Source organism: Nomascus leucogenys, chromosome 10, assembly GCF_006542625.1.
Source record: "Nomascus leucogenys isolate Asia chromosome 10, Asia_NLE_v1, whole genome shotgun sequence".
NCBI lineage: Eukaryota > Metazoa > Chordata > Mammalia > Primates > Hylobatidae > Nomascus > Nomascus leucogenys.
This window is the reverse complement of record NC_044390.1, coordinates 7,008,317-7,036,015: the sequence shown is the minus strand read 5'-3', so window position 1 is coordinate 7,036,015 and position 27,699 is coordinate 7,008,317. Positions and strand designations below refer to the sequence as shown.

Below are 27,699 nucleotides of genomic sequence, written 5' to 3'. Positions count from 1 at the left end.
CAGATCATATGGCAGCCCTCAAAAGTTTAATGCTTTTTGCAGTGATACCATCATCAGTTTCTAAATACCTCCTTTCTTCAGATTAACTAAAAAATAACAGTGTAACACTATTTGCCTTTGGTTTTTTGTTTTTGTTGTTTTTTTGTTTTTTGAGAGAGAAGTCTCACTCTTATCCTCCAGGTTTGAGTGCAATGGCTTTATCTCGGCTCACTGCAACCTCAGCCTGCCAGGTTCAAACAATTCTCCTGCCTCTGCCTCCCAAGTAGCTGGGATTAAGGTGCCTGCCACCACGCCCGGCTAATATTTGTATTTTTTAGTAGAGACGGGGTTTCACCATGTTGGCCAGGCTGGTCTCGAACTCCTGACCTCAGATGATCCGCCCGCCTCGGCCTCCCAAAGTGCTGGGATTACAGGAGTGAGCCACTGCACCCAGTCTGGTTTTAAACATATCATAACACTTCTTTATGGACATCTCCAGAGAAGGAACTATAATTCTTTGTTCCATGTTGAAATGTTCATGGATGTATTTTCAAATCTTCAGTCTAGAAGAAACACAGATAGCATAAAAGTCAGGAATCCTGATATGAGGTTGCAGTCACACAGCCTTTGTTGCCAGAACCTCCACTCATATTATTTTTTCATGTTTTCTGTTCCATTTAACAAGAGTTTCCCATAATCCTTGGAGGTCCAATGTCAACTGCCTTCCTTCTTGATCTTTCTTCCAGTCTGTTCTCCCCTAACTTCTATGGTCAGCTTGACTTGCACCACTGTGTACTGAGATGCAGCCTCTCATAAGAGGAAGCCCCCCACTCAGCACCTGCCCTGCCTTGTTCAGACACTGCAGGTGAATGAATTAAGAGACCATTAAAGTATGCTATGTTTTTGTTTAACTCTGAAACAGCGCGCTACTACGCGGAAAAAAGTAGAAATAGGTCTACGTCTGTCTGAATTTAGAGACACTTTTGCCTCACCATCTGCATCGTGAGTTAAATTTTAAGTGTTACAATAACTTCAGACCCCAATAAAATAGAAGAGTTAGTTCAATCTAGCACTGCCCCACCTCAAGCAACACTAGGGCTTGAAGCCATCCTCACCCCATTGGGAGCCTACCCCATCGTGCCAGGGTTTGCAGGGAAAGTCAAACATTATCTTCCAGAGGAAACACTAGGCGGGTACCCTGGCTCGAAACCTTCCGGTTTCCCATTCCCAGGTCCCGCTCCAGCACTTCCTCTGAGCTGCTCTTCATTCTCCGGCTGCCCTCCAGACTCGTGGAGGCAGTGTGGAAACCTGAGAAGCCATTTTCAGTCGCTGTACTGTCCCCATAGGTCAATGTGAGGTCGCCTTCAGTCAGAATAGAATCAGAGTTTCCCTCTCTCAGTGGCTCTTGGTTATCGTACACCTGGGGACTGGTCAGACATCGAGCTAGCAAGCTACACCAGGCGGGAGAGTGGTGGTTTGCGGGGAGACACTGTGTCTCCACCAGGCAGGAGAGTGGTGGTTAGCGGGCAGCCACTGTGTGTGCGGATGCGCTTCAGGTAATTGTGATCAAAGCTGTACCACAGCCTGAATATCCATGTGCTCTCCTGTTTTGTCCGGTTTCCTCTGGCAGAATCTGGGCTGTCCCCTTGTAAGACTTGAAAGCTGTCGTTGTTGGGTGGTGGATCTTGATCGGGGTCAACACCACCTCTGAAGTACTGCCAGTGGTGTTCGTTGCGGTCCTCTTTGGAGGGCTCCTTGATGCCAACTCTGATATTAAGCCACGACAACATGGGTGTCGTGCCTCCTCCAATGATCCAGATGGTGAAGTACACGATGAAAGGCGTGGTGGTGAACATCATCTGGCGACCACAGGATGCCGTGTCACAGATGGCCAACGCAAATGCCATTGCTCCCTTGAGGCCTGAAAACATCATCGTGTGTTGAAAATTCCAGCCAATCTTACGCCTTCTGCCCAAGCTGAGGAAGAAGGAGAGTGAGTAGATATGGGCGGCTCTGCCCAGGAAGACAGCAACAAAAGCTCCAATGATGAAAATAGGGCTGAAAACGTGCTTCTGGAAGGTAAATAGCGCCAGGACCATGCAGGAGAAGATGAAGTTCTCTGCCTCAAAGAGCTGCTTGCTTCAACTTCTTGATTCCACCGACAGATTATTGTAGGTGTAATGAGCTTGTGTGATTCCACAGGAAAGGACAGCTACAACGCCTGTAAATCCGCAGGCTTCTGCCAAGAGAAACGCGCTCCAGTACATGAGGAAGAAGAGCGCCGTCTCCAGTAGGGGGAAGCAGTCCAGTCTGGTAAACTTGGTCACTAAAGCAGTCACAACACCAGTCACAGCTCCCATGGTAAAATAGCCACTAAATATACCTAGAAAAATGCCAACTGACTTTAAAAAGGAAGCAGCATCAAAGGTGTGAGTTGAAGTTCAGTCCTGCTGGCTGGCAACAATAGATGAGGAAAGTACAACGCAACAACGTCATTTAGGATGCTCTCTCCAAGCAGAAGTACATAAAGATCCATGTCTGCATGCAACTCATTAACATCGCCAGCATAGTCACTGGGTCAGTGGCAGAGATGATTGCTCCAAAAAAGAGACAATGTGTGTAGTAAAATTTATCTGAGAGCTATCCCATAATCTTCATGAGCTGCACCATACCATACATGAGATTTCCAATACGGAAGCACGAAACAGCAGTCCCCAAGAAGGCGTGACCCAAGATTTCTAAAAAAGTGTCTCTTTAAGCTGTATCCAGCACAGAAAATAAGTGGAGGCAGAAGAATGTTGAAAAATACCTCTAGGTCGAATGTTACCTTCCATAGCATGTCATTCTGCTCTATGCTGTTGATCTTGCCAGGGCTGATTTCTCCTTTCTGAGTGTATTCGAAGAATTTCCCGCTGACATCCACTACTAAAGTGCTGAAGGCCCGATCTTCTTGAGTGCAGTTGAGTGATTTGTCACGGCCCCTGGTGCCAGGGGTACCATACCTCAGGATCACCCCAACGATGAGCCCACAGATCATGGCCAGCTCGGTCTCACGCAGAAAGTGCACCCGGCAGTGCTTGAAGAGCCATATGGTGAGGATGGTGAGCGTGAGCAGCAGGATGAAGGTGAGCAGGCTCACACTGTCTGGCCGGTGGCTCTCCTCCGCCCCCTTCTCAGTGACGAGCTCCTCCATGGCGCTGCTGTTCTCGACCGCCGCCCCAGAGGAGGAAGCCGAGGCCGAGGCCGTGACTCGAAGTCCCCGACCCAGCAGCAGCGGCAGCAGCAGCAGCAGCCGCCACGGGGGCGCCTGAGCAACCCGACCTGGGCCCGGGCGCGCCGTGTCACCAGGCTACATTGGTTCCAGAGCCGCCCACGCCTCCTCTGCCCGCGGACCAGCAGCACCGCCAACCTGCCCGAGTGGCCACGGCCACCGCAGCTCCTCCTCCTACTCGCGCCGGGCCGGGTCTGGGCCCAGAACAGCGCCTCCAGTTGTATTTAAAATGTAGATTTTAGAAGAATAACCAAGCCCGGGAGCAGTGGCTCACGCCTGTAATCCTAGCACTTTGGGAGAGTGAAGCGGGTGGATCACCTGAGGTCAGGATATCAAGACCAGCCTGGCCAACATGAGGAAACCCCCGTCTCCACTGAAAATACAAAAAAAAAAAAAAAAAAAAAATTAGCTGGGCGTGGTGACGGGCGCCTGTAATCCTAGCTACTCGGGAGGCTGAAGCAAGAGAATCACTTGAACCCTGGAAGCGGAGGTTGCGGTGAGCCGAGATGGCACCATTGCACTCCAGCCTGGGCAAAAAGAGTGAAACTCTGTCTCAAAAAGAAAATAACAGAAAAAAAGTGGGAAAATACATTTAAAACCTTGGAGGGAGAAAGCTGTCTTAACAAAACAGAGAGCCAAATGCATTCACGTATGACAGAAGGTACATAGTCGAGAAGTAACTGAATTATTACATAAAGTATTTGCAACTGGTATAACAAAATTTTATACCTCACTTTATCTTTTTTTTTTTTATTTTAGTTATGGAGATGGAGTTTTGCTCTTGTTGCCCAGGCTGGAGTGCAATGGTGCCATCTCGGCTCACTGCAACCTCCCCCTCCTGGGTTCAAGTAATTCTCCTGCTTCAGCCTCCCAAGTAGCTGGGATTACAGGCACGCGCCACCATGCCCAGCTAAATTTTGTATTTTTAGTAGAGACGGGGTTTCACCATGTTGGCCAGGCTGGTCTTGAACTCCTGACCTCTGGTGGAGCACTTGGCCTCCCAAAGTGCTGGCATTACAGGTGTAAGCCACCATGCCCGGCCCACAGTTTTTATGTATATTTGCTGACAGAAGATAAAACTCCTAGAAAAACAAGATGCTCTGATCAGCAAATACATGTATAAAACCTGTTTGGTGCTTATGTTCCTAATTTTAAGTTAACTAATTGGCATTCTGGTATATGCAACAGTCTCTTATAAGTTTGGTTAGAGTGAGTCAGTTGCCAAGATCAACTCTGAATACTAATTAACTGATAAAGTGAAATCCTTGCACCTGCAAGACCGAGAACAAAGAGGATTCAAGGTACTGTCAACCTATCTGGACAGCCTTTCCCAAACACATCTACCTCTCTGACCTCTTGCATGCCTTCATCAAACCAAAACATTTTCAGCTGTTTCTCTCTTGAGATTATTTCCAACCTCTCTCATCATCGTAGTTATTTCCATTTCTCAGTATCTCTGTTAAAAAGGTATTATCTGGGCTGGACGCGGTGGCTTACGCCTGTAATCCCAGTACTTTGGGAGGCCAAGGCAGGTGGATCACCTGAGGTCAGGAGTTTGAGATCAGCCTGGCCAACACGGTGAAACCTCGTCTCTGCTAAAAATACAAAAAATTAGCCAGGTGTGGTGGTGGGCACCTGTAATCCCACTACTAGGGAGGCTGAGGTAGTAGAATCGCTTGAACCCAGGATGCGGAGGTTGCAGTGAGCCGAGACTGGGCCATTGCACTCCAGCCTGGGCAACAAGAGTGAAACTCCATCTCAGAAAAAAATAAAAAATGAAAGGTATCATCCAAATTTGAACACAATACTGCAGATGCAATCAAAACAGCACAGAATATATGTACTGGATGCCATTTTTGTATAAATGTACCCTAAATCTGAATTTAGGGCTTTTTGCAAGCTGCTATACTTGTAGAATCCTATCAAGCTTGTATATAACTCTAACTTCCAAGTCTTTTTCACATAGGAAGGTAACACAGTAAAAGCAGATGAGAGCTTATACTGTGGATGCATACTTCCTGAGTCTGAATTCCTGCTCTGCCATGTGCTGACTGTGTAACCAAGGGCAAGTCACTTAATGTCTCTAAGCCTTAGTTTTCTCATCTGTAAAATAGGAATGATAAGCATACCTGCCTCAAAGCGTTCTTGTAAAGATTAAGTAAATTGCCTCAATTAAAATACTCTGTACAGGGCTGGGTGTGGTGGCTCATACCTGTAATCCTGGTACTTTGTGAGGCCAAGGTGGGAGGATTGCTTGAGCCCAGGAGTTTGAGGCCAGCTTGGGCAATATAGCAAGACCCCATCTTTACAAAAAAATCCAAAAAATTAGCAGGGCATGGTGGCACATGCCTGTAGTCTCAGCTACTCGGGAGGCTGAGGTGGGAGGATTGCTTGAGTTCATGAGGTCGAGGCTGCAGTGACCCATGTTCAGGCCACTGCATTCCAGCCTGGGTGACAGAGGAAGACCCTGTCTCAAAAATAAAATAAAACAAATAAAATAAAATACTTGGTACAATGCTGGCCATATCCCATGAATCCTCATTGTATGGATATATTTCATCATACTTAATCCTCCCAGGAATTCTATGTGGTATATATTACTGCATCCACTTTACAGATGAGAAATCTGAGGTTTGTAGAGTTTAAGTAGTTTGCCTGAGGTCAACCAACTGCTAAATGGCAGAGCCAGCCAAAGTTGTAATAAGACCTGCCTGACACCAAAGACCAAGTTCTTTCTCTTGTACCATTTAGGAACCCTCTTCCTCTTCCTGTGTTTCTACTTTTTTTTTTTTTTTTTTTTGATAGAGTCTTTTAATCTCTCAGACTCAAGCAATCCTCCCACCACAGCCTCTGAGTAGCTAGGATCACAGGAGCATGCCACCATACTTGCCTAATTTTTGTTGTGTTTTCTGGTTTTGGGAGGCTTTTTTTTGGTAGAGATAGGGTTTTGCCATGTTGCCCAGGCCAGTCCCAAACTCCTGGGCTCAAGCAATCCACCTGCCTTTGCCTCTCCAAGTTCTGGGATTACAGGCATGAGCCGCTGCTCCCGGTCTCTACATTTTTTAAGCTTTCACATAGCACAATACAGAGGTTAAGAACGAAAGCTCAGCCAGGCTTGGTGGCTCACACCTATAATCCCAGCAGTTTGGGAGGCCCAAGTGGGTGGATTACCTGAAGTCAGGAGTTCAAGACCAGCCTGACCAACACGGCAAAACCCCGTCTCTACTAAAAAATACAAAAATTAGCCAGGCATGGTGGCGCACGCCTGTAATCCCAGCTACTAGGGAGGCCAAGGCAGGAAGAATTGCTTGACCCCGGGAGGCGGAGGTTTCAGTGAGCTAAGATTGCACTACTGCACTCCAGCCTGGGGGACAGAGCGAGACTCCATCTCAAAAAAAAGAACAAAAGCTCCAGGCTGGGTACAGTGGCTCACACCTGTAATTCCAGAACTTTGGGAGGCCGAGGCAGGAGCACCACTTGAGCCCAGGGGTTTAAGGGCAGCCTGGGCAGCATACGGAGACTCTACTTCTACAAAAAATTTAAAAATTTGCCAGGGGTGGTGGCATGAACCTGTAGTCCCAGCTCCCAGCTACTTGGGAGGCTGAAGTGGGAGGATCTGCTTGAGCCTGAGAGGTCGAGGATATAGTGAGCCATGATCATGCCACTGCACTCCACTCTGGGTGACAGAGCAAGACCTTTTCTCAAAAAGAGAGAGAGAGAGAGAGAGAAAAGAGTGCCAGCTCTAGGGACAGACTGCCTTGTTCCAAGATCTTGAATGAACTATTTAATCTCTATTTACAAAATCTGGGACAAGTCACTTAACTTCATCAAGTCAGTTTCCCCATCTGTAAAATAAGAATTTTAATAGTAATATCGGCCGGGTGCAGTGGCTCATGCCTGTAATTCCAGCATTTTGGGAGGCTGAGGTGGGTGGCCTGAGGTCCAGAGTTCTAGACCAGCCTGGCCAACATGGTGAAACCCCATCTCTACTAAAAATACAAAAATTAGCCAGGCGTGGTGGCAGGTGCCTGTAATCCCAGCTACTCAGGAGGCTGAGACAGGAGAATTGCTTGAACCCAGGAGGCGGAGGTTGCAGTGGGCCAAGATTGTGTCACTGCCCTCCAGCCTGGTTGACAGAGCCAGACTCCATCTCAAAAAAAAAAGCATTTTAATAGCAATATCTACATTCAGGTGTTTCAGCGCTGATTAAATAACATCTAACACAGTGCCTACCCATTTGCTAGGAAACAATAGATTTTAGCTCTATTATTCCCTCTCCATTTTACCTTGCTGGTTTCAGCCAAGTGCTTAGACTGGTCAAAGTAATTCTGAATCCCAGAAAATCCATGCAACTCCTGATGATCAAAAAATATTCTCTTTTAAGTGCTCACATATCATCTGCTTAGTAAACCATCCTAGAGTGTTTCTAGAAATTAACATTGAATTTACAAAGGTTTTTCCTACATCTAAGATAGAAGTCAGATTGCATCTAGAGTTCTTTCCCTCACTTTTATGAACTGTGACATGATCATATTGAAAAGAGGGAGAAATGAAGGACATTGTAACTCATTAAATGCATAAGACCCAGAAATAATAGAAAGTTGACTTCAGCTGTGATTCATCAGAGGTTCTTTGCATCAGTTCCTACCACTTTACCGCAATTCACTTCCCATATTGCTCAGCCCTATATATTTATCACTGGCAACCCACATTTGAGGCCAATGATTACAAAATGTTCTTTTGTACATCAACCCAGCTGCCAGGAGCCCACCCCCACCCCCACACTCAGCAGAGTTGGTTCAGATAACTAAGCTTTTGATATTTCAAGGCTGAAGGAAAAGAAACTCAATCCCCACATAAGTCCTGTGAGATATTTATTACTGTTCCCATTTTACTGCTGAGGAAGATGGGGCTTCTCAAGGCCATTATTCGTATTTTATCCAAAGTCACAGAGTTATTAGGAATGCAGATAGCTGTTGACCTGGATCTCCCACCATGCCACTACAGGTTGCAAACAGCAACGTTTTCCCAAACTGCTTATCCATCCATGAACCACCCACAGCATTTTTGCAATATCTCCCTACCTCCTGTGAAATTACTTAATTTGGTCGGGCGCGGTGGCTCACGCCTGTAATCCCAGCACTTTGGGAGGCCGAGGCGGGTGGATCACGAGGTCAGGAGATCGAGACCATCCTGGTTAACACGGTGAAACCCCATCTCTACTAAAAATACAAAAAATTAGCCGGGCGCAGTGGCGGGCGCCTGTAGTCCCAGCTACTCGGGGGGCTGAGGCAGGAGAATGGCGTGAACCCGGGAGGCGGAGCTTGCAGTGAGCCGAGATTGCGCCACTGCACTCCGGGCTGGGCGAAAGAGCGAGACCCCGTCTCAAAAAAAAAAAAAGAAATTACTTAATGTTTTTAATCAATGCACTTTTTGCTGCCTAAATAAATTTAGGGACTATTAGTCTAAACACTAACAGGTCAGAAATCACAGGTTTTATAACACCATCATGTTTATTTTGTGTAATATATTATATTTTTAAATGGCCAGGCACAATAGCTCATGCCTGTAATCCCAACAATTTGGGATACCAAGGCAGGAGGATCGCTTGAGCCCAAGAGTTTGAGACCAGCCTGGGCAACATAGAGAGACCCCGTCTCTACAAAAAAAAAAAAAAAAAAATTTTTTTAATTAGCTGGGCATGGTGGTTCATGCCTGTAGTCCCAGCTACTTGAGAGACTGAGGTGGGAGGATTTCTTGAGCCTGGAAGGTTGAAACTACAGTGAGCCGTGATCTTGCCACTGCACTCCAGCCTGGGTGACAGAGTGAGACCATGTCTCAAAAATAAATACATAAATAAATAAATGCATTAGATTCCTAGGGCTACCATAACAAATCATTACAAACCAAGTGGCTTAAAACAACGGAAATGTACTCTCTTACAGTTCAGGGAGCCAGAAGTCCAAAATCAAGGTGTTGATTTTCTGGAGGTTCTCAGGGAAAAATTATCTGATGCCTTTTTCCTGGCTTCTTGGTGTTCTCAGCTCATAAGCATCATTCCAATCTCTATCTCCATAGTCACATGACCTTTTTCTCCTGTGTGTCTTTGTGTCCAAATATCCCTCTTATTTCTTTTATAAAGATACCAGAGATCAAGATCCTTGTTTAATTACATCTGCAAAAGCCCTATTTCCAAATAAGGTCACGTTCTGAGGTTTGGATTAGACATAAATTTTGAGAGGGAGATTATTCAACCCAGTATAAGTAAATGATGATTAAATCATTTGAAAGCTTATCCATGCACCACCTAAAATCATCTTGCATCTTGCCAGTGGTTTGCAAACCACACTAGAGAGATGTTAGTGAACATGACATTTCAAGGTGCTTGAGTCCCTCTCCAGTTTTAAAAGCAGCAGATTTTACAGTTAAGATGGTTGCAGTTCCTTTACTGCATTTGAACCAATATATTTTTGGTAAATCAAGAAGTTGATCCCCTAGATAGGCTCAATTCTCTGGTTTTGAAAACTCAGGAAATGTTGTTCTGTTTTGTTTTGTGTTTTGAGATGGAGTTTCACTCTGTCACGCAGGCTGGAGTGCAGTGGCGCAGTCTTGGCTCACTGCAACCACTACCTCCCAGGTTCAAGCGATTCTCCTGCCTCAGCCTCCCAAAGTGTTGGGATTACAGGTATGAGCCATTCTGCCAGCAGAAAATGTTATTAATAATAAATTACTTCAAGTGCTATTTTAAGAAGATAGATGAACACTAGTTGATTGCATGACTCATTGTTTTCTGAGTTCAGTATATGTGCATGTACAGGTCTCTGTGGGGTTGTATTTGGGGATTTATTAAGTTTTCTCTCCATAGAGACAACCAAGGATGGTAAGGTGAATTTGCAATTTAAAGAAGCCATTAGGTAACACTGGACATTGTAAAACTCCATCTTGTGCAGCAAGGCAGGATGCCTAGGAACACTGTAAACAGGAACTCAGAGTATATTTATAGGAACCCAAAGCCCAAATGTTCAGTCCATAGAAAAAGGATGAAGAGGAGGATTTTATTTTCAGCAGTCTTTATGAGACCTAGACCTCTGTGTGAATCACAGGTTGAGTAAACTTGGGCTTTTCCATTTGAGATAATATTCAGAAACCCTTACTCTTCTAAATGCACAGACTTCAGCTCTTTCTAAAAAGCATGCACTGCATAATGGGAATTAAAGAACTCAGAAGACATTTTTTTTTTTTTTTTTTTTTTTTTGAGACGGAGTCTTTCTCTGTCCCCCAGGCTGCAGTGCAGTGGCGCAATCTCGGCTCACCGCAAGCTCCGCCTCCCGGGTTCACGCCATTCTGCTTCAGCCTCCCGAGTAGCTGGGACTACAGGCGCCCGCCAACACGCCCGGCTAATTTTTTGTATTTTTAGTAGAGACGGGGTTTCACCGTGTTAGCCAGGATGGTCTCGATCTCCTGACCTCGTGATCCGCCCGCCTCAGCCTCCCAAAGTGCTGGGATTACAGGCTTGAGCCACCGCGCCCGGCCCTCAGAAGACATTTTTATTGATCATTCTTATTTTTAATTTAGATGCTTTTTTTCTTCCCAAATATTAAACATTATCATTTATCAAGAACATAAGAAGGGAAACTGTCTTAAAAGGAAAACTATCAGATGGTGGAGATCAATCATTGTATAGGCTCCATGCAAAATAATATAAAAGATGCACAAGAGCAGATGCTGTGCTTGGAAACGACATCTCAATAAGCACATTTCCATAAACACATATGGTGTAGACTCTTTCACATACACACCACCTCGGTGTTTACTCTGAATTAAATAATTCAAGATGGTATAACCAGCTCACAGAAATATGATAAAACACTTTAAATAAATTGAGTTGTTGCCATGACAAATAACCTACACAAAAGAAATAACAATAGTCACACTGATGAGAGGAGATGGGGTAAGTCCTAAAACTGGAAGGTCTCGTATTTGTTGGCAAAAACCCAAGGTACAAGATGTTACTAACCCGTACCTTGTTTCCCCCACACAAACATATCTTAAAGAGGCAGCCCAAACCTTCACGTGTGAATGATTATTGGCCTTCAAATAATATTCGTTACTTTATGACTCAATATCACCCAACACCATGGCTAATATAGAGAGCTTTGTAAAATTTCTCTTGCAGAACTTCCTCAGACTGACTACCCACCTTCATGTGACAATGTGTTCCCTTCCTTTTTAATCACTCCTAGGTTTTCATGATGTGCACTGACCAAATGGACAAGAAGGCTTTGGAGGGTCAAGAATGACCAACTCCAGATGAAACTGTATTGCTTTATCAGAAGCTTATTTTTCTTTTTCTTTGTTTTGTTTTTTGGAGATGGAGTTTCACTCTTGTTGCCCAGGCTGGAGTGCAATGGTGCAATCTCGGCTCACTGCAACCTCCGCCTCCCAGGTTCAAGCAATTCTCCTGACTCAGCCTCCTGAGTAGCTGGGATTACAGGCATGCGCCACCACACCCAGCTAATTTTGTATTTTTAGTAGAGACGGGGTTTCTCCATGTTGGTCAGGCTGGTCTCAAACTCCTGACCTTAAGTGATCCATCAACCTTGGCCTCCCAAAGTGCTGGGATTACAGGCGTGGAGCCACCCACGCCCCGGGCCCTTTTTTTTTTTTTTTTTTAAACAGAGTCTCATTCTGTCACTCAGGCTGGAGAGAGGTGGCATGATCATGACTCACCACAGCCTCAACTTTCTGGGCACAAGTGATCCTCCCACCTCAGTCTCCTGAGAAGCTGGGACTACGAGTATCCACCACCATGCCCAGCTAATTTTTTTATTTTGTTTGTAGAGACAGGGGCCTCACTATGTGGCCCAGGCTGGTCTAAAACTCCTGGACTCAAGTATCCTCTCCCCTCAGCCTTCTAAAGTGCTGGCGTTATAGGTGTAAGACAACACACCAGGCCAGAAGCTTATATTTTTAACAGGAGACAGATAGCAGTCTGATATGCTTCTAGAGGGAAGGAAAGAGAGATGGTGGAGGGGAGAAAGGCCCACTGGGGGAAAAGCTGCAGAATGAGAAAGAAGCTGTGCTGGCTGGGCGCAGTGGCTCACACCTGTAATCCCAGCACTTTGGGAGGCCGAGGCAGGTGGATTGCTTGAGGCCAGGAGTTTAAGACCAACCTGGCCAAAATGGTGAAACCCCGTCTCTACCAAAAATACAAAAATTAGCAAGACGTGGTGGTGCACACCTGTAGTCCCAGCTACTTGGGAGGCTGAGGCATGAGAATTGTTTGAACCCGGGAGGCAGAGATTGCAGTGAGCCAAGATCATGCCACTGCACTCCAGCTGGATGACAGAGAGAGACTCCATCTCTAAAAAGAAAAAAGAAAAAACGAAGGAAGCTGTGCTTCGGTTATTTATTCTATCCCTCTTTCAGAAATTCAACGTGAGGCCGGGTGTGGTAGCTCACACCTGTAATCCCAGCACTTTGGGAGGCCGATGCAGGCAGATCGCTTGAGGTCAGGAGTTCGAGACCAGCCTGGCCAACATGGTGAAACCCCATGAAATCCCATCTCTACTAAAAATACAAAAATTAGCCAGGTGTGGTGGCATGCACCTGTAATTCCAGCTACTTGGGTGGCTGAGGCAGGAGGATCCCTTAAACCTGGGAGGAGGAGGTTGCAGTGAGCCGAAATCATGCCACTGCACTCCAGCCTGGGTGACAAGTGAGACTGTGTCTCAAAAAAAAGAGAAAGAAAGAAAGAAAGAAGAAAGAGAAAGAAAGAAATTCAAAATGAGAGTCAGAGTACTAAAAACTGTATAGAATGACTAAGAGACAGAAATCTATTTGCTTTAATATATCCTTTCTAATACTGACTGACTGCAAAGCCCTTCTTCATATAAAAACTTTTAACATCCCAATTCTACGGAATGAGTTTTGGGGAATGTGGTAGCCAGCCTCCAAGATGACCCCCAGTGATTCTCACAGCCTAGGATTCATATCCTTGTGTGAGCCCTCCCACATTTAAGAGGGCTGACCTGTGTAATGAAAAGAATATTGCAGAAATGAGACAGTGTGATTTTTAAGGCTAGGCCATTAAAGATGTTGTGGCTTTCACCTTGCACTCTCTTGGCTTGTTCACCCTGAGAGAAGGCAGCCACCATGTCATGAGGTCACTCAAGCTGCCTGTGGAGAGACCCACATAGGGAGGAACTGAGTGAGCTCACTCTTGTGTGCCATCTTGGAACTGGATCCACCAGCCCTGGTCAAGCCTTCAGATGACTGCAGCCCCAGCCAACACCTTGACTGCAATCTCATGAAAGACCCTGAAACAGACCCACCCAGCTAAGTCAGTCCTAAATTTTGAACCACAGAGACTATCTGAAATCACAAATATTTATTGTTGTTTTAAGCCACTAAGTTTGGAGGTAATTAATTGTGCAGCAACAGATAACTAGTACAGGACTATTAACCTAAAGTGCTTGATGTCAATCATTTTGGTTTGTCATTAAATTATTATACAGCTTTAGTGTGGCATATGGTTTTACACTATTCTACTTCTCTAGGTACACTTCATTGATGCAGGGATGGACTTGTATCTTTGTTTTTTTGTTTGTTTGTTTGTTTGTTTTTTGAGATGAAGTCTCGCTCTTGTCCCCTGGGCTGGAGTGCAATGGCATGATTTCGGCTCACTGCAAACTCTGCCTCCCGGGTTCAAGCGATTCTCCTGCCTCAGCACCCTGAGTAGCTGGGACTACAGGCGCCTGCCACCACGCCCGGTTAATTTTTGTATTTTTAGTAGAGACGGGGTTTTACCATGTTGGCCAGGCTGGTCTAGAACTCCTGACCTCAGGTGATCCACACACCTCGGCCTCCCAAAGTGCTGGGATTACAGGCATGAGCCACCGCGCCCAGCCGGATGGACTCCTATCTAAAGCCAATCAATCTTTGTCATTCCCTAGGACTTTTGTAACTGAAGCTGAACAAAGATTTATTTACTCTCTGTTGGTGAGGCCAGGAGATGGTAAAACTCAAGAATTGCTAGTGGCCACATTTCTTGCTATGTAAAGAAAGCTTTTCTAAGAAAAAGAAGTTAACAACACAGAGAGAGAAGCAGAATTGAGAGACTGAGGCCGGGCGCGGTGGCTCACGCTTGTAATCCCAGCACTTTGGGAGGCCGAGGCGGGCGGATCACGAGGTCAGGAGATCGAGACCACGGTGAAACCCCATCTCTACTAAAAATACAAAAAATTAGCCGGGCATGGTGGCGGGCGCCTGTAGTCCCAGCTACTCGGAGAGGCTGAGGCAGGAGAATGTCGTGAACCCGGGAGGCGGAGCTTGCAGTGAGCTGAGATCGCGCCACTGCACTCCAGCCTGGGTGCCTGGGTGACAGAGCGAGACTCTGTCTCAAAAAAAAAAAAAAAAAAAAAGAATTGAGAGACTGAGAAAAGAAGACCTAGCAGCACTCAAATCGCCTGTTCCAATGACCTTGATACCACCTGTTACTCATCCTTCTCAGTATGAGCCTTCTAGTAAGTCCCCTTTTTTTTGCCTAAGTTGGTTTAAGTTGGGTTTCTAGAGGGTGGGGGTGGGAGGAGGGAGCGCATCAGGAAGAATAGCTAATGGATGCTGAGGCTTAATACCTAGGTGATGTGATGATCTGTGCAGCAAACTACCAGGGCAGACATTTACCTATGTAACAAGCATGCATATCCTGCACATGTACTCCTGAACTTAAAAGTTGGAAGAAAAAAAACTTGCAACAACCCCTAAAAAATAATAAGTTGGATTTCTCAATCTTTTCTCCAAATGGGTCTTGACTGATGTATTCTCACACAACTCTATGCTTCCCCTAGCACAGCACCGATGACTGAGCTGTAATTGCTGGGTGCTTGTCTACCTGTCTACCTCTCTGTCCAGAAGACAGTGGCTTTCAGGTTCATGCATTCTGCCCATCGCTGGGGCACTCAACTGAGAGGGAAGGAAGTGGGGATGCACTCAATACACACAGGTAGGATTGTGACAACCATGTGTGTACTTCATAACCCTGAGCCCTGAACCACAGAAGATTTACTCGAGCTGGGCCACAGTCTCCCTGTAGCAATTTGGGACTGAGTCATACAAAGATTGGACACTGAAACTCCTTCACACAAATAATAGCACTCTTCAGAGGATGTTATTAACCTCTGGCTAGTAAGGGGCCCCAAGCTGTCTTCTACGAATTCTCTAAGAACCTCTAATATTCTTCCAACAAGCTTGCAAGGTCATTTCTGCTTCCTAAAGCCAAAAGAAACTGAACTAATAAACACCCCAATGTATTGTAGTTTCTGTGTGAGCAGGAACAACGTGTTCCTCATTATAGCTCCAAGGCCAGCACAGTCCCTAATCAGAACTCACTGAACACCTGATGAATGCCTGCGGCTCACTGCACTGAGTGGGAGATGCTCCTCCCACTTAGATAGGGATTTTTTAACTCTCTTGCCTTCAAGGTCCTGGGCACATCTGCCCTGGCCTTGGTCTCCCTGTGTTGTCAGCTACAGGGGCCAGTGTGTCCTCTATAGGGTACATCACATCCCTGCTCAAGAATGCATGTTAGAGATTAGAAGTACCAGGCCTCTCATCACCTAAGAAACTTTACCCTTGACTACCTGCCCAGGGTCATCAGGCCTATCATACTGGTTTCCCTATACACCTTGTGTGTGCTAAACTAGAGCCGTAATGATGAGTTCATTTCCATTTCCAGTGTTGGTTTTTTTGTTTGTTTGCTTTTTGTTTTTGAGACAGAGTCTCGCTCTGTTGCCCAGGCTGGAGTGCAGTGGCATGATCTCGGCTCACTGCAACCTCCACCTCCCAGGTTCTAACGATTCTCCTGCCTCAGCCTCCTGAGTAGGTGGAACTACAGGCACACACCACCACGCCCAGCTAATTTTTGTGGTTTTAGTAGAGATGGGGTTTCACCATGTTGGCCCAGGATGGTCTCTATCTCTTGACCTCGTGATCCTCCCACCTCGGCCTCCCGAAGTGCTGGGATTACAGGCGTGAGCCACCACGCCCGGCCAAGTGTTGGTTTTAAACTGGCCATGTTTCTGGGATGCTCCAACTGGCAGAGGCTACTACCTACTACTGAACTATATAGAACTTAGGAGTTTCTTGGGTTTCTCCAGTTTATAAGATGCAGGCAAAACTCGAAGGGAGGCAGGGGTGGCGGGGGGGAAGATGACCAACATCACAGGAAAACATAAAAACATCATTATAATCATTATGTTTTCCTGAAACCCCAGAGAGGAGGTGGAGGGTAGGATGCAAGCATCCTTCCAGTCAGCTCTCTCCCAGAGCCCTGCATTTGATCCCGTTTGGGGCATGTTCCTCTTCCCTCCCATCACAGCCTTTGCTAAGGCTGACCCGTGAAAGGCTGTACCTAGGCAGGGTGCTCTTGAGGAGAGTAATTCCACATCAGGCTGGGAGTCAGTGACCAGGCAAGGCTGTGTGACCCAGGCAGGCCCCAGGCCCATCCCCTTCCCCAGTGCTCTCCAACCCACCTCTCCATTCTCTGCTGAGACTCTGATCTACCAAGTATCTAAGATTTATCTCAACCTCTTATTTTCTCCTAACTCTTTCATTTAATCTATAAACATGCTCATGCTTCCCCTCATCCTTTGAGAGACAGAGAGGGAGAGAGAGAAAGGGAGGAGGGGAGAGGGGAAAAGAATATACTAGCCAGGTGCAGTGACTCACGCCTATAATCCCAGCACTTTAGGAGGCCAAGGTGGGCAGATTGCTTAAGCCCATGAGTTCGAGACCAGCCTGGGCAACACGACAAAGCCCTGTCTCTACCAAAAATGTAAAAAAAATTAGCCCAGCATGGTGGCACGCACTAGTGGTCCCAGCTACTCAGAAGACTGAGGTGAGAGGATAGCTTGAGCCTCAAAGGTGAGATTATGGTGAGCCAAGATGGCACCACTGCATTCCTCAGCCTGGGTGACAGAGTGAGACCTGTGTCAAAAAAAAAGAAAGAAAGAAAGCAAAAAGAAATACTAGGTCAAATAGTGTTCCCCAATAATTCATGTCTACCTGGAACCTCAGAATGTGACCATATTTGGAAAGAGGGTCTTTGCTGATATAATTAGTTAAATTAAGATGAGGTCTTGGTGTGGCGCAGTGGCTCACACCTGTAATCCCAGCACTTTGGGATGCCAGGGTGGGCGGATCACCAGAGGTCAGGAGTTTGAGACCAGCCTGGCCAACATGGTGAAACCCCATCTCTACTAAAACTACAAAAATTAGCCAGGCGTGGTGGCATATGCCTGTAATCCCAGCTACTTGGGAGGCTGAGACAGGAGAATCACTTGAACCCAGGAGGCGGAGGTTGCAGTGAGCCGAGATCATGCCACTGCACTCCAGCCTGAGTGACAGAGACTCCATCTCAAAAAAAAAAAAAGATGAGATCCTATTAGATTCAGATGAGTCCTCATCTAATGACTGGTGTCCTTATAAGAGAAAACAGAGACCCAGAGGAGACACACAGGAAGAACGCTCTGTGATGATGGAGGCAGAGATTGGAGGGATGTGGCTACAAGCCAAGGAACACCAAACAATTGCCAGCAACCACCAGAAACTAGGAAGAGGCAAGGAAGGGTACTCCCATAGGGCCTTCAGAGGGAGCACAGCCATACTGCCACTCTGATTTCAGATAGCCTCCAGAACGATGTGAACAGAAACAAAAACAACATTTGTGTTGTTTTCAAGGCACCCAGTTTGTGGTAATTTGTTACAGTAGCCCTAAGAAATGAATACACTTTCCATTTTGTTATTTTCTTTCTGCTCATATGAATTTCCTAATTTTTCTACATTGAACATGGATTATTCAGATAACAAAAGCTTAAAAATTCCAAGCTCTTCCTTGATTCTGCATCCCCTTGCTCCTTCCCTGCGTGGTCCAGCTTCCCTCACAGGCTGAGTGCACTCAATGTCTTACTTGCTCTCCTCCCAAACAGGCCTCTGCTCGGTGCAGTCTGGCTTCTACCCCCACGACCCCAAGAGCCTGCTCCACCAAACATTGCCACTGGCCTCCATACTACTAAATCTCCCAATGTGTAACCCTTCTTATTGACCATCTCTGCCACATTTGTCAAATTATCTTGCCTTCTTAAAAAGCTCTCCTCCTAATGATGCACACCATGGAGTATTCACAGCAATTAAAAACTGTGAGTTGGGGCTAGGCGCAGTGCCTCACGCCTGTAATCCCAGCATTTTGGGAGGCCGAGGTGGGTGGATTTCTTGAGCCAGGAGTTCAAGACCAGCCTGAGCAACATGGTGAAACACCTCTCTACAGAAAAATTTAAAAATTAGCCAGGCATGGTGGTAAGTGCCTATAATCCCAGCTACCCGAGAGGCTGAGGTGGGAGAATCGCTTGGGCCAGGGAGATGGAGGCTTCAGTGAGCTATGATCAAGCCACTGCACTCCAGCCTGAGCAACAGATTGAGACCCTGTCTCAAAAAAAAAAAAAAAAAAAAAAATAGAAGGAAAGAGAAAGAAACCTCAATGACATTTTCCAACAGGAACCTACACTATAAATACAGACACTAGGCAATTGTCTTATTCCACTTTAGGTTCCCAATAAGGCTACACACTTAAGAACTGCAGGAATACTTAAAATAATTGAATTATTTCAATCTCAAACCATTTCACTTTATAATATCAAAGCCATAGAACTCTATATAAAATCAGTAGATTTATTCAGAACACTTTATTATTTCAACAAGAAAAACTGAAAGATTGTGTTTTTACATTTCCAGGAATTTGAAGTGGGAAAAATCTTAAACTTTAAGGACATTATTTTAATATGATTTCTTACAATTGATATTTATAATAATAAATTTTTTTCACCTTCCTCATTATTAAAACTTTAGAAACAATGAACATAAACCTTTAGAAATCAAAATGCTATTAAGATTTTGTTTACACAAGCAGGTCTTGAGTTCTTAGGAAAAAAACAAACAAACAAAAAACCTGAATGAACAAATCAACAGGTCTATTCAAGAAAAACACATCACCTTTTTTTCTATCTAAAAAGTTCACTCCTAGGTTATCTCCGTGGCTTAAATCCTGATATTATACAGATTTCAGCAGCTTGGAAGCTTCCTCTGATCCTCCCTTTGTATAAGCTTTCCTATGATTTCCCATCAAGTTTTTCGATTTGTTTTAAAACACAAAATCAAAACCACACACACACACACACACACACACACAATTGCACATCCTCCTCTCCCAGGGCTCTCCTAATAATCTGATTTTCTGATTTATTTTTCTTGTTCTCTTTTTTTTTTTTTTTTTTTTTTGAGCCAGAGTCTGGCTCTGTCACCCAGGCTGAAGTGCAGTGGCACAATCTTGGCTGACTGCAGCCTCTGCCTCCCAGGCTCAAGTGATCCTCACACATCAGCCTCCCAAGTAGCTGGGACTCCAGGCACATGCCACCAAGCCCAGCTAATTTTTGTAGTTTTTGTAGAGACGGGGTTTAACCACATTGCCCAGGCTGAAATCTGATTTATTTTCAAGGAGATTGGCACCTCTTAGGGAATCTTCATTTTCTCTCTGTGCTTCATTGTCCAGGAATGCCAAGCATTCTCTCTCGTAGATTACACTAGACAGGCGTGTCTTCCTGGCAGCAACAGCACGCTCCAGGCTGAAGCAACTGCAGAGACTGCCAAGAAAAACAGCACCCCCATCTCCCCTCCCTCAGGGACTATATGAGACTCAACTAAATTTGTAATCTGACTAGGATCCAAATTTTTACCCTAGAGCAAAGCAACAGCTCCAGGCCAAGAGCCTAGGATTCTTCTGTCCTAGGAATGACCCACTAGGTGCATTAAAACCTACCAATCTAAGCTAACCTAAACTAGGAGATGCCCCTAAACTATATCAGCATTTACTCTTCCTCCAATGACTTCATCCTCTTCTGATAAAATTAATCAGAGGTTCAACTGGGTTATAACTCTACTCTTATAAATATACTTCTTAAATTTCCCACTGGCAATAATACACTAATGATTAATTGAATGCTATTGTATTATAGTAATTAGATTTATATCCTGGGATTATTTGATATTAAAAAATATTGATCAATCCTGATTATGTGGATTGAAAAATTAATCCTATAAGTAAACAGCATATAAATAGTATATAACATAGTATATACATATATAAAAATAATATATGTCCTTATGGTATAAAAGTTAGACATACAGACAAAAAGAAATGGGGGAAAGTCAAATATTTTCTTATAATCCAGAATATATATTTGTAGCATTCCTAGACATATGTAGCAAGCTGATATATAAAATGTTAACTAGGCCAGGTACAGTGGCTTATGCCTGTAATCCCAGCACTTTGGGAGGCCGAGGCAGGCAGATCACCTGAGGTCAGGAGTTTGAGACCAGCCTGGCCAACATGGCGAAACCTTGTCTCTACTAAAAATACATAAATTAGCCAGGCATGGTGGTTTGTGCCTGTAATTCCAACTACTTGGGAGGCTGAGGCAGGAGAATCGCTTGAACCTGGGAGGCAGAGGTTGCAGTGAGCCAAGATTACACCATTGCACTCCAGCCTGGGTGACAAGAGCGAAACTCCATCTCAAAAAAAAAAAAAAATTAACTGCTTTGGTTTCTAAGACTATGTGTTGCCTTACCCCTCACCAGCTCCCCCAACTTCCCCACCCCAGAGAAGAAACTATTCTAAAGTGCTAGGACTTTAAGTGACTAAGAAACCACTTAAGTCAATTGTGATTATCTGGAAGCAACTAAGTGTCATTTTCCGTATAAGAATGAATAGGCAGGAGATGGACTCTGGAGGTAGAAATATGGGGAAAGAAATCACAAACTGAGGCCAGGTGCAGTGGCTCACACCTGTAATCCCAGCACTTTGGGAGGCTGAGGCGGGTGGATCACTTGAAGTCAGGAGTTTGACGCCAGCCTGGCCAACATGGTGAAACCCTGTCTCTACTAAAAATACAAAAATTAGCCAAGCGTGGTGGTGCATGCCTGTAATCCCAGCTACTCAGGAGGCTGATGCAGGAGAACTGCTTGAACCGGGAGGCAGAGGTTGCAGTGAGCTGAGATCATGCCACTGCACTCCAGCCTGGGTGACAGAGCAAGACTTCGTCTAAAAAAAAAAAAAAAAAAAGAAAGAAAGAAAGAAAAGAAAAGAAATCACAAATTGAGTTTTAGAAAATAATTAAGTTACATTTCTAGCACACTGATATGGTTTGGCTCTGTGTTCCCACCCAAATCTCATGTTGAATTGTAATCCCCACATGTCAGGGGAGGGACCTGGTGGGAGGTGATTGGATCATGGGATTGGTTTCCCCCATGCTGTTCTCATGATAGTGAGTGAGTTCTCATGAGATCTGATGGTTTTAAAAGTGTTTAGCAGTTTCCCACTTGCTCTCTCTCTCTCCTACTGCTATATAAGACGTGCCTTACTTCCCCTTTGCCTTCCACCATGAATGTAAGTTTCCTGAGGCCTCCCTAGCCATGCAGAACTGTGAGTCAACTAAACCTCTTTCCTTTTTAAATTACCCAGGCTCAGGTAGTTCTTTATAGCAGTGTGAAAATGGACTAACACACCCATTTTTTGTCCTTGACACATCATACCCACTACCCACATGCACACACACACGCATGCACACACATACACGTGATTTTGCATATTTGTAAGCAAAAATGGAATCATACCATACGTGCTGTTCTATAACCTGCCTTTCTCATGTAATAACATACCAAGCTTTCAATGCCAGGCTGAAATAGGCTCAATCACCCTCACCCTATCAGGTTATGGGAGATTGCATTTTCCAAAGAAGCCTCAACAATATCTTCTATCCCATACATTCTTCGGCAATGTGACCTTGTCACTCTCCTCTCAAGAAGTGGCATCTAATTCACCTACCCTCAAATTTGGTTTGGTTTTAGTGACTCCCTTATACCAACAGATGGTGATAAAAGTGACTACATTGTGATTTATTTTTCTTTTTTTCTTAGAGACAGGGTCTCACTCTGTTGCCCAGGCTGGAGTGCAATGGTGCAATCATAGCTCACTGCAGACTCGAACTCCTGAGCTCAAGAGATCCTCCTGTTTTGGCATCCCAGTGTGCTAGGATTACAGGCATGAGACACTGCATGCAGCCAAGAACATACGTTGACCTAAAACTGGCATTCTGTGATTGTAATGGAAAACAGATAAAGCAGGAGGAAGATGTAGGAAGATGGTGAGTATGAGAGAGGCATTTATAAATTATCAGAATATTAGTACTAATCCTTCTTGGCTTTTTTAAACCAGAAAAGGGAGCTCTGAATTTAATTCCCAAACTGTAATTCCTGGGACAGAAACTACCTAATGTACTATAATGGTTAAATTTTTTTTTTTTTTTTTTTTGAGACAATGTCTCGCTGTCGCCCGGGCTGGAGTGCAGTGGCGCGATCTCGGCTCACTGCAGGCTCTGCCTCCCGGGGTTCACGCCATTCTCCTGCCTCAGCCTCCCAAGTAGCTGGGACTACAGGCACCCACCACCTCGCCCAGCTAATTTTTTGTATTTTTAGTAGAGATGGGGTTTCACCGTGTTAGCCAGGATGGTCTCGATCCCCTGACCTCGTGATCCGCCCGCCTCGGCCTCCCAAAGTGCTGGGATTACAGGCGTGAGCCACCACGCCCGGCTATAATGGTTAAATTTTATATCATCAGCTTTGATTGTTCTACATAAACACCAGTAACAATACCAACAAGATCAATAATAATAGTAATATAAACTTGTAATCAGTGACTTATTCACCATACACCAAGCACTAGGTTAAGTGCTTTATGCTTTATCTCATTTAATCTTGTTTTTTTGTTTGTTTTTTTTTTACACAGGGTCTCTCTGTATCACCCAGGCTAGAGTGCGGTGGCACAACCATTCCTCACTGAAGCTTCGAATTCATGGCCTCAAGTGATCCTCCTGCCTCAGCCTCCCAAGTAGCTGGGATTACAGGTGCATGCCACCACAGCCAGCTAATTTTTTTATTTTTTGTAGATACATGGTCACACCATGTTGCTCAGACTGGTCTTAAACTCCTGGACTCAACGGATCCACCTGCCTTGATCTCCCAAAGTGCTGAGATTACAGATGTGAGCCACCGTGCCCGGCCTATCTCATTTAATCTTAACAGCACCTCTGTGATGTAGCCACTATTATCATACATATTTTTCAAATGATGAAACAGGCTTACAAAGGTAGAGAAGTTACCCAGAATGACTCAGTGGGAAGCTATGGGGCTGGACTTGAGCTAAGGTATACCTGACTCCATGCTCTTAAGCCTGTCTGTTACTCAATTTGACATATGTTCTATTCACAGATGCTGTATTAGTCTGTTCTGTTCTCACATTGCTATAAAGAACCATCTGATCACCCACTACCCACACACACTTTGGGAGGCCAAGGTGGGAGGATCGCTTGAGCCCAGGAGTTCAAGACCAGCCTGGGCAACATAGCGCAATCCCATCTCTACAAAAAATACAAAAATGAGCAGGGCATGGTGGTGCATGCCTGTAGTCCCAATTACTCAGGAGGCTGAGGCAAGAGGATCACATGAGCCCTGGAGGTACAGGCTGTAGTGTGCTAAGATCTCATCACTGCACTCCAGCCTGGGTGACAGAGTGAGACCCTATCTAAAAAAAAACGAAAGAACTGAGACTGGGTGATTTATGAAGAAAAGAGGTCTAATTGACTCATAGTTCCACAGACTATACGGAAGCATGACCAGGCCTCAGGAAACTTACAATCATGGCAGAAGGTGAAGGTGAAGCAAGCACATCTTACTATGGCAGAGAAGGAGAGAGAGAGAGAGAGAGAAGGGGGAAGTGCTACACACTTTTAAACCATCAAATCTTGTGAGAACTCACCCACTATGATGAGAACAGCAAGGGGGGAAACTGCCCCCATGATCCAATCACCTCCCAACAGGTCCCTCCCCCAACATTGGGAATTACAATTCAACATGAGATTTCGGTGAGGACATAGAGCCAAATCGTATCAGCATCTTTTGCTCAGAACTCCTATGTCTGGAGAATTCTCCACATTATAAGTCTCACCCTCAAAGGTGGAAATCAGAAACTGGACTTCTCAGCCCTTCTTGCAGCTGGCATGCTGACTTGTGGCACAGGCCTTACTAGCCAGATACACCCATATGAAGACTCAATTTGCAGAAGAACAGTATGAGAAAACAGGCAGTGCATAGAACCCATGCTTCCAGGGAGGGCTCCAGCGGAGGTGCCATTCCCATGAAGGTCTTCACAGCAGACAGCAGTGGAAGGAAGGGTGCTCTAACAGGGTCTTCAGTGACAGACACTGTAATGAAATCTTTGCTGTATCCACCAAGTCATTTGTTTCTAACTTTCAAGCTGCCAAGCCTAATTCTGGCCCTCCCAGAGTTTCTGTGAGCTCTAAGTTAGACCTCAATAAATTGTATTTCTCTCTCTCTTTTTTTTTTTTTTTGACGTGGAGTCTCACCCTGTCACCCAGGCTGGAGTCCAGTGGCGCAATCTCGGCTCACTGCAAGCTCCGCCTCCTGGGTTCAAGCGATTCTCCTGCCTCAGCCTCCCAAGTAGCTGGGACTACAGGCACGCACCACCACGCCTGGCTATTTTGTATTTTTAGTAGAGATGGGATTTCACCGTGTTAGCCAGGATGGCCTTGATCTCCTGACCTCCTGATCCGCCCACCTCAGCCTCTCAAAGTGCTGGGATTACAGGCATGAGTCACTACACTCGGCCTATTTCTGCTTTAACTAGCTGAAGTTTTGTTACATGGGACTAATAACCTAACTGGCACAATCTCTTCAAAACTCAGGAACTAATATTTCAAGCAGAAGTACAGATATCTGTTTGTTCTGTTTTTCACAAGCTACAATCAGTTTCATTATTAATGATTTGTTTTAAATGCACACAGCTTTTTCTAAGTGGGTGAATCTCCTGATAATTCATCAAAAGTAGCAGGACTAGCTAACCTCATCAGCTACATAGAGAAGTCTGCTGACTTTTCCCTCAACTGAGAAGCATTTCTTTCATAAGTAGAAATACCAAAGCACTTCAAATATACATTCTACCCTTTGGATATATTTTCTTTCTTTGCTTCCTTTGCTATTAATATTAATGTAATATATATCTGGTTCTAACTGTGAATTTAATCAAATTCTTATTCTTTTGTCTTTGCTTTATTCCTAAGGCCAAACTCTGAAACTTTTGCTAATTCCTGTCAGATTTTTCACTCTCATAAAATGTCATCCTCGTCATCTCTCCTTCTGATGGATTAAATGACATTACATAATTGTGAGGCATTTAGAACACTTTTTAAAATCTGATTTTTCCTACTGGTTGTCCACTGATCAACAGTCTGCCATGTTACATGCAGTACCCTTACATGAGCAACATGGCAGACAGAGTTGGCTGCCTTCTGGACAGCCATTTCCCCTTATTTCTTGTTCAAAGAGCTTCGATTTGTGCAGGCATAGGCAGAAATATGCTCTTCCCCCAGCCCCAGCTAATTAATCCTGACGGTTTCCCTTTCCTTTTGCTGTGATTTAGGGGTGGGCATCAGGTAGGTATATAAATTTGCCCAATCACTCTGGTCTAACTTTGAAACAATTTATGCTCCTCATAAAATAAGACAAATGCATGAAGAAGAGCATCTGTACTCTCTTTTTCCTATTTTAGACATCATGCACAGATGTGATGTTTTCAGTTGCAGCAGGCATTTTGTAACCATGAAGAATTGAAAAATGAAAATAAAAAATAAAAAAAAAATGGCCGGGCGCGGTGGCTCACACCTGTAATCCCAGCACTTTGGGAGGCCGAGGCGGGCGGATCACGAGGTCAGAAGTTTGAGACCAGCCTGGCCAACATGGTGAAACCGCGTCTCTACTAAAAATACAAAAATTAGCCGGGTGTGGTGGCTTGCGCCTATAGTCCCAGCTACTGAGGGGGTTGACGCGGAAGAATCGCACGGGAGGCAGAGGTTGCAGTGAGCCAAGATGGCACCACTGCACTCCAGCATGTGCAACAGAGTGAGACTCTATCTCAAAAAAAAAAAAGAAAACTAAGTGTTGAGGAAGTGATGGTCAGGAGAGCAGCCAGTAGAAGTAAGTGATTCACATAACTTCACCTGCAAGCCATGGAAAAATCTCAGCAATCTAAGGCAAGACACTGCCTTCAATCCCAGCTGCTGAAGCACCAAAACAGGAAACTCTCAAGATCTTGCCTTCAGCCCATGTGTCTGCCTTCAGCTGCCTCTGTTGAATAGTGGTTTTTCTTTTCTGCTTTCCTTCTCACACAAGCGCGTCTCATTGGCAAACTCCAACTTGGAATCAAATGAAGGAGGGGATTCTGGCACATGTAACTACAGGTTTCTCTTCTTTAATGTAGAGCGGACTCTAGAAGGGATAATGGAGATGTATAGCTGGACAACAGACAATCCAGCACGATGAAAGTGAAAAGATGCCTTCAAAATTTTGAGGGCTAATAACTTCCAACTAGAATTATATTCTCAGCTAAGCTATCAATCAAGTATAAACACAAAATTGAATCCAGGCATGGTGGCTCACACCTGGCATCCTAGCTGCTTGGGAGGCTGAGGCAGGAGGATCCCTTGAGCCTAGGAGCTCAAGGTTACCATGAACTATGATCACATCACTGCATCCCATCCTGGGTGACAGAGCAAGACCCTATCTCTAAAAATGAAAATATAAAGATTTTTTTGGCTGGGCACAGTGGCCCACACCTGTAATCCCAGCACTTTGGGAGGCCAAGGTGGGCAGATTGCCTGAGGTCAGGAGTTCAAAACCAGCCTGGCAAACATGGTGAAACCCAGTCTCTACTAAAAATACAAAAAAATTAGCCAGGCGTGGTGGTGGGTGACTGTAATCCTAACTATTCGGGAGGCTGAGGCAGGAGAATCACTTGAACCCAGGAGGCAGAGGTTGCAGTGAGCCGAGATCACACCACTGCACTCCAGCCAGGTGGCAAAGTGAGACTCTGTCTCAAAAAAAAAAAAAAAAGTTTTTTAGACATAAAAGGTCTGAAAAAATTTAACTTCCACGTACCCATTCTCAAGAAATTTCAAGAATATTGACTCCACCAGAAAAAGAGCAAAGCAAGAGAGAGTGTGAATTAAAAGTAAAGATGAAGTAATGGGATGCAAGAAAGAAGCAATCCAACATGAGAGAAATAAAAAGGATCCTCAGGAGGATGATAAAAAGAGGTCCTTGAATGACAGCTATGATGCAGAGGACAGTCAATCCAGATGGGAGCAATGTGACACAAGATGCAGACATCACAGGAGCCATCTCAAAGATACTCTTTGCCATTGGACCATCTTTTTGAGGCCTGGTGAGTCTGACCTAGATTTTGTCTGTGCTTGGCACATCTTGACTAT

At 44.9% G+C, this 27,699-nt stretch overlaps 1 pseudogene; it reads right to left on the bottom strand.

The window, feature by feature from the left end:
- Positions 1–275: 275 nt before the first annotated feature.
- LOC100597952 lies at positions 276–3,334 on the bottom strand (annotated as a pseudogene).
- Positions 3,335–27,699: the final 24,365 nt, after the last annotated feature.